This window comes from Fonsecaea erecta (genome assembly GCF_001651985.1).
Source record: "Fonsecaea erecta strain CBS 125763 chromosome Unknown Scaff30, whole genome shotgun sequence".
NCBI classification, from domain to species: Eukaryota; Fungi; Ascomycota; class Eurotiomycetes; order Chaetothyriales; family Herpotrichiellaceae; genus Fonsecaea; species Fonsecaea erecta.
The window spans coordinates 1-8,471 of NW_017387273.1; positions in this window are offsets into that span (position 1 = coordinate 1).

An 8,471-nucleotide genomic window follows, 5' to 3' on the forward strand; every position below is an offset into this window, starting at 1 on the left:
TAATAATATCTTCTTTCCGCTTTATACTAACTCTATTCTATATTTAAGAGTAAGAATAGTATTAAGAGCGATAAGAAGGAAAGAGAAGGAGAAGATAGGGAGGAAATTCCGTCCTCTAGAGAATATCTTATCTAATAAAAGGAATTCCGTCCTCTAGAGGACGTCTTCTTAATCGTAATCTATCGAAAGGATTCCGTTCTCTAGAGGACGCTCTCTTAATCGTAATCTATCGAAAGGATTTCGTCCCTTAGGGGACGTCTTCTTAATCGTAATCTACCGAAAGGATTCCGTCCTCTAGAGGACGCTCTCTTAATCGTAATCTACCGAAAGGATTCCGTCCTCTAGAGAATATCTTCTTAATCGCGATCTATCGAAAGGATTTCGTCCTCTAGAGAACGCTCTCTTAATCGTAATCTACCGAAAGGATTCCGTCCCCTAGAGGACGCTTTTAATAAATAGAGAGAGAGATTTAGAACTAATATAGATATTCTACTCCTAAATTACTATTTCTAGGAAATTTCTAGGCCTAACCCAAGGTCCCTAGACTGTTTTTCCCCTATAGTATTCCATTACTAATAAAGATCTCGCGGTTATTACCCGTCGGACTATTATACTATTAGACGGTCACTCCTTCCGTCCTCCGCTATAGTCCGCCAATACTATAGTAGACGAGCGCGTATAGATCTCGCTTAAATCGCGTTACGGCGCGAAAGTAGCGGATAACTATAGAATGACGCTACGCTACGGCGATATTATCGTTATCGATAACTTAAGTATCGATCTACGTCAAGCGGAGACGCGATTCTCTAACGACGCGACGGTAGAGTTATATTATTCCGTCTATACTCTAGTAATTCCGCGGATTCTATAAGAAACTAAACCTAGTCTAATACTAGCTTAAGTTATTTACGAGCGACGCGAGATCTAATAGAGGCGGTATAGTCGTCCTATCCGAGACCTCTAATAGTAATACCTTCCGGAAGAGCTACTCGCGATACTAGACTATTAGACTATAGATTATCTAGTAGAGTTAGCCTATCCGAAATCGGATCTCGCCGCACTAGATCTCATCCCTATACTAGCTAATAAGACTCTTACCGACCGTATTAAAGCGGATTGTTAACCTATACGTTTGGAGACTTAGGAGAAATATTATAGAGTTAGATACCCTACCGAGCTTAGTTATAATTAGAAACCGCTAGACTATCTCCTAGACTAACGAAAAGTAGGATAGAGTCTACGCTTTAATCTAGTTAGTAGGGTAGCCGGCCTTCTATAACCGCTAGATCTTACCCTAACGGACCTACTTCGCCTAGTAGAGAATAAGTATCCGAGTTACGGTTATCACGGCCAAGAGGATCGATATATATATAGTCGGCGCGCGCTAGCCCTAAGTTACGATACCTTACCTAAGGATAGCTATTCCGCTCACGAGCGTACTCTTATACTCGTAGTTCTAGAGCGGGTAGTTAAGGAGCGCGATCTACTAGACGAGATATATAATATTAACGGTCGAGCGCGAGATAATATTATAGTCGAGACTAACTACGCTAGTCTAGAACCGCCGGAGATACTAGACCTACCGCGAGATAAGCTTATATACGGGCGCGAGATTAATATCCTTATAAGTACGCTAGATATACGCGAGAATCCGAATCTAGTACTTAATATACTTCCGTATAGTCTTATCTATCTAGCGTTCGTAGAAGAGCTTTTCGCTATTCTTCGCTCCTATCTCTCGTCGGTTTATATACTAAAGCGTCGCGAGCTTAACGACTCTTAGATAACTTATACTCTTCGCGATATATATAATCCGGAATATACTCTAGTATATCCGCTAGAGAGTCGGCTCGTACCGATCGAAACTCTTATTATCGTTATTATCTCCGCTTATAAGACCGTCCGATAATAGTCTCTCCGCCCGCGAAATAGTAATAAACCGCTCGAGTTCGTAAGCGCTATACGCGGCGAGATATTACGGCTACCTAACGTAATTAAGCTACGTATTAGCGATATAGCGGTATTCGTCTATCCCGATAGACTCGTATTAATAGCTCTTCTTAACGGTAGTCTAGTACGCGATAAGTTATCGCTCCGTCTTAATCGCGATCTTATCCGTCGCGTTAATATCCTACGCGAATAGACGGATAACGGAGAAGATCTATCGCTACTAGTTAAACCGGAAAAACTACTAATTATAATACCCGTTAATCTAGAGATAATTTAGAGTCTAGATCTATTGCGTATCGTAACCTCCGTAAGTATTTCCGCCGCGCTTCTAGACGTTTATCTAGTTATATTATCGCTTATAGTATTTCTATATTATATTAACCGTTCGGTATATATACCTATACGACTACTCGTCCGATATAAGAGCTATATACCGAACGAGATCTATAAGGAGCGATAGCCCGATAAGAGACGCGATCTCGCCTATAGAGTATAGGATATTATTAGGCTACTAGATGATTAGGGCGAGATAGTAACTAGTCTAGATAATCTACCGTTAGGTATCGGACGCTAGATAGGCGTAGTATTCTTTTATATAGTGGGCGATCTAATAAGAGACCGAGTAAAATTAATATATCTAATAAAAGATCACTCCGTACTAGAGCTAGTACTCGAAGACGGACTAGAAACGCTATATATTAGATATCTTATACGTCGTAAGTAACTCAGCCGGCGGACCTCTTACGCTAGTATCTATCCTTATTATCGATCGGTTATATCTATAAGAGAGAAGAATATCATAATAGACGCGGTACGCGTGATCTCTCGCTATCTTTATTTTCTCTACGCGTTAGGCCTCTAGACGACGGACGCTAGTACTAAGGCGAGACTAAACTAATATAGTAAGAGTAAGAGCGAGAGTATATAATCTATATCGCTCTCGATACTATCTTAGTCGATAATAACTCCTATATATAATATAGGAGATTATAGGTCTAGTAGTAACTCCTATATATAGTATAGGAGATCGCGGGTCTAGTAGTAACTCCTATATATAGTACGAAAGATCGCGAGTCTAGTAGTAACTTCTATATATAGTATAGGAGATTACGAGATAATAGTTACTCCTATACGTAGTAAGTATATATCGTGAGTTTAGATAGTAGAGGAGACGCGAATAATTTTTTTTATATTTTTTTGATAAATCTACGTATCTATAATTCTATTTCTATTCTCTTTCTTTTAAGTCTTTTTTTAATAGTTCGTCGTCTCTACGGAGCCCTATCTCGCCTTTCTTCCTAGTATTTTTTTTGAGATCGATCGGATCTCTTATATCGCTCTATCCGCTGAAGTTATATCGCGAGTCTTATTAGGGATAGTTCTAGTTACGCTATCCTATATTAATAACTCCGTACGGGAGTCGTATCTCTAAGTCCTATCTCTAGACTCGCTATACGATAACTCCCGTAGCTATAGATCTCTCTTTATCGTAGAGAGAGTATCGAAAAAATAAAGAATAAAACGCGAAGGATTATAACGAAAGTCGAAAAGAACTAGCTCTAGATATAAGATAAATATACTATTTAGAGTACGGATAATATTAAGACTAAAGATATCCTAGTCTAGTCGTACGCTCTATAATAAGAACTAGCTCTAGATATAAGATAAATATATCGTTTAGAGCGCGAATAATATTAAGGCCGAAGATATCCTAGTCTAACTATACGCTCTATAAAAAGAAATAGCTCTAGATATAAGATAAATAGATCGTATAGATAGAGTTAAGATAGAAGATAGTCTAGTCTAGTTCTATTCTTAACCCTTAGAAATAGCTCGAGTATAAGATAAATATACTATATAGATAAAAGTAAGACTAGAAGTTATTAAACTCTAGGTATAGGGCGATAGAGGCGTTATTCGCGTTAATAATCTCGCGCTCTCTCTCCCGCCCGAATAGTTACGACTTATACTATCTTACTATTAATACTAACAGTTCGCGTATAGTACGTCCTCTTCTTAGTTCTAGATCTATATAAGATAGATATAGATCTCGTCCGCGAGCTAGATACGGAGATTAATAGTGATCGGTATATAACGGGTAGGATAATAGCTTATATTCTTAATAAAGCGTCGCGCGTTCTTAATTATATAGATCCTATAGTTATAGTCGTTCTTCTAGATATCCGACTCCTACAGGCCGCGTCTCGGAGGGGTACTCTAGTACTTAGGGCGGATAAGACGCTAATAATAGATCAAGAGGAACTCGTTAAAGACCTTATACGCCGTACGCGTATTAGCTATATAAGCTACGGCGTCCTAATAGGAGTCCTAGTATTATATTATATAGATAGTCAGGTCGTATATTATTAGGGCCTAGTAGTTACCCTAGTATATCGATACTATAAGATACTACGGCTCTATTAGAAGCGCGATAGAAATCTAGGCGCGCTATAATCGACTCTAGGCGAGTCGGAAGATTATAAACTAGTCCGTATAGATTATAAAGTAGTTAGGATCGTTCCGTTCGGACGCGGTCTCTATCTAAAAACGAATATAGATTATTATTATAATAAGAGTCGAGATTATTAGACCGATAAGCTAGCTATCGTAGAGATCGTCTAGAAGAAGGTTAATTAGGTCGCGATCGATAATATAAATATCCTAGTCGGTCTAGTCCTCGGCCGACTATCCGACCTAGATTAGTATATCCTAATAGAGAGTAAGAATAATACGAATAGTACGTTAGATATTATTAGGCTAGTCTTACTAAATATAAGCGGCGCGGATAATATTAGTAATATTCTATATATCCTAAATATACGTGATAACTATCCCGTCGCTAGAGACCGGGACTATTTACTAAAGCTAATTAATAATCCTATAGGCGTCGCGACTAAAGATATATAGAGTAGTTAGACTTAGGAGCTAAGTCCGATCTTAGTCGGATAGGTAAGATTACGTATTAGTTACGATTATACGCGTCTACTCGTAGACGAGTCGCTAGAGGAGCTACTACTTAGGAGTAGTCTAGGGCGGTAGTGGATTTAGGACGGCCTATAAATACTACGATCTACTAGAGCTAGCGATATAATAGGCCGCGTTAAGATATAGACGTCTAATAAGGTCGATAAGGTTACCTACCTACTCCGGACGTCCCGCGTTACGCGTGATCACCGTACGAACCGTAACTATCTAGCGTCTCTTACCGGGCGCTCCCGCGGAAGGAGAGTCGGCCTCTAGTCTTAGAGATACCGCGTCGCGAGAGTCTACTAGACTAGAGGTCGCACTAGTCGCGCCGTAAGAGCCTACTAGACTAGAGGTTATATAGGTCGCGCCGCGAGAGTCTCCTAGACTAGATATCGTACCGGTCGCGCCGCGAGAGTCTCCTAGACTAGATATTGCACTAGCCGCTCCGGGACTAGCGTAAGCTAATAGCGAGAGAGTAGCGCCTTAGGGTTAAGTACCTAATCCGAGCGTATACGGAGTACTTAAGGCTTAAGAACGATATTATCTCGTCTAGATATCCTCCTAATACTAGACTAGACTAGCCGGTTAAGGACTAGAGCGCTTAGAATAAGACGTATAAGGTTCGCGATAGAAGCTCTTAGAGCGAGTAGCGTAAGAACGGATATTAGAATAATTACTCTCCTTAATCGACGGGATAGGAACGTTATACGAGACGTAAGCGAGAGAAGAGGTTAGCGTATTATAATATAAACTACTTAACGTAGTCTAAATTATCTAGATCTAAGGTATAACGGCTCGCGACTTAGATAGCGTCTAAGATACCTAACTACTCTATCGGTCCTCGACTCGTCCGTTATTCGCGAGAGCTTAAGCTAGTATAATAGCTCGCTCTATTATAATAGAGCTTAAGAGTATAACTATATAAAGACTACTAGAGATTATAGTTAGGCGATATATACGGATCGCGTTATTAATACGGAGCTACTAAAGTATATTCCTCTAGCCGTATTAATAGCTTACGACGAGACTAATATCTCTACTCTTAATTAATAAATTTACTTATATGTACTCTTATCTAAATCTATCTACGCGCGTTAGCTAATATAGACGGATTATATCGACTCGCTAGAGAAGGGTAAGCGAGTTAAGACCGTCGCGGCGTAGAGTATAATAGAAGATATTAAGTACGCTAGTAGAGTTATTTATAATAATCGATAGAATATAGTTAAGAAAGTCGGACCGAGTATATTCTAGAAGTTATCGTCGCGTCTCGAAGAGACGATTACGAGCCCGACGATAGGTCGCCGCTATATTACGGAGCGTACGAAACTTAGTCTAGAATTATTCTTAATAATCTCGTATAATCTCCGTAATATCGTAATTATTTTCGATATATATCTATACTTTATTAACGATATCGTCTATTCGATTAATAATACCGATAACGACCGTCTAGAACTAGTTAAGGACTATAAGACGATTTAGAGATAGAAGAGCGCGAAGATAGTTAATAAACTCTTAGGCTAACGTGAAGATACGGCCGTTAATAACTAGTAGATAAGTCGTAGTTAAGACGAGAGTATTATTATCTAAAGGTATAATAGTAGTAGTAGATAACGAGAAACTCTCTAGAGAAGCGGTATAATAAGAAGTTATCTTCGTCTCTTAAGATCTAGTCTAAGAGCTACGATTATTAGTATTAAGTAACTCTAGTATAAGAAGATCGTAGGATATATCTAATCGTAACTAACGCGATAGGTTAGGCTTAATTTATATATCGTACCGGTATAAGAGAAGGTCTAGTTAGTGAGAATACTTAAGTCTCTATACGATCGTTAATATTAAGTAGCTCTAGTATAAGAAGATTATAGAATATATCTAATCGTAACTAGCGCGATAGATTAGACTTAATTTATATATCGTACCGGTTCGGGAGAAGGTCTAGTTAATAAGAACACTTAAGTCTCTATACGATCGTTAATATTAAGTAGCTTAAGTATAAGAAGACTAGAGAGTATATCTTATCTTAATAAACGCGTTATCTTATAGTTTATATTCTATATAAGTACGGGAGACGGCCTAGCGGATCGAGATAAGAAAATAAACTAATTAAAGATAAGACTAGTAGAGAGAGAAAACGGATAAAGAAGGAAGAAAGTATTAGAGCGAGAGTATAAGAGGAAGAGTTTTATAATACGGAAAAATTTTATAGTTATATAGCGGGCGATTAAGATATTAATAGAATATTATAAAGATAGTAACTATTACTATTACGTAAAGATAGATATCTAAGAGAATAGTAAGATATCGAGAGCTCGTACTAAGCGATAATATAACTTATATTCTTACTTAAGAGATAACTAAAGTTTTATCTAAGAGATAATTAAAGACTCTCGCTTAATAGATAACTAAAGTCTTACTTAAGAGATGACTAAAGTCTTACTTAAGGAACGATTAAAGATACTCGCTTAACGGATAACTAAAGTCTTACCTAAGGAATAATTAAAGTCTTACTTAAGAGACGATTAAAGACTCTTATATAACGGACGGCTAAAGTCTTACTTAAGGAACGATTAAAGACTCTTACGTAACGGATAGCTAAAGTCTTATCTAAGGAATAATTAAAGGCTCTCGCTTAACGGACGACTAAGGTCTTACTTAAGAGACGACTAAAGGTACTCGCTTAACGAACAATTAAGATCTTACTTAAGAGACGACTAAAGTCTCACTTAAGAGACGACTAAAGTCTTACTTAAGGAACGATTAAAGACTCTCGCTTAACGAACGACTAAAGTCTTATCTAAGGAACGATTAAAGACTCTCGCTTAACGAACGATTAAGACCTTACTTAAGAGACGACTAAAGTCTTACTTAAGGAACGATTAAAGGTACTCGCTTAACGGACGACTAAAGTCTTATCTAAGGAACGATTAAAGACACTAGCTTAACGGACGACTAAGGTCTTACTTAAGAGATAACTAAAGTCTCACTTAAGAAATAATTAAAGATACTCGCTTAATAGACGACTAAAGTCTCACCTAAGGAACGATTAAAGGTACTAGCTTAACGGATAATTAAGGTCTCACTTAAGAGACGACTAAAGCCTTACTTAAGGAACGATTAAAGGTACTCGCTTAACGGACGACTAAAGTCTTACCTAAGGAACGATTAAAGGCACTAGCTTAACGAACGACTAAAGTTATAGTAATCGCTACTATTAAGCTATATCTACTATAGTAACTAATTAGGATATCTTATAAGTCCCGTATAATATACGGGACTTAGTTAGCGAATAAGATCGCCGTTTCGACTAATCTAGGAGATATATACTCTATAGCCGTAATACTAACGCGTAAAATATCTTCTTCGTCGGAGTGAATATTAGTCCTAGTATATAGTATCTAGTATCGGTAGTTAGTACTAGTACTACGGTTCTTTTAAGGTTAGTTAGTAGAGACTATACTATAGTAGAGTACACTATACTACTATAGTAGAGTATATTAAGCTTTAAGCGAAGAAAAATTCAATCTCGGTCCCTAAGATAATAATACTCT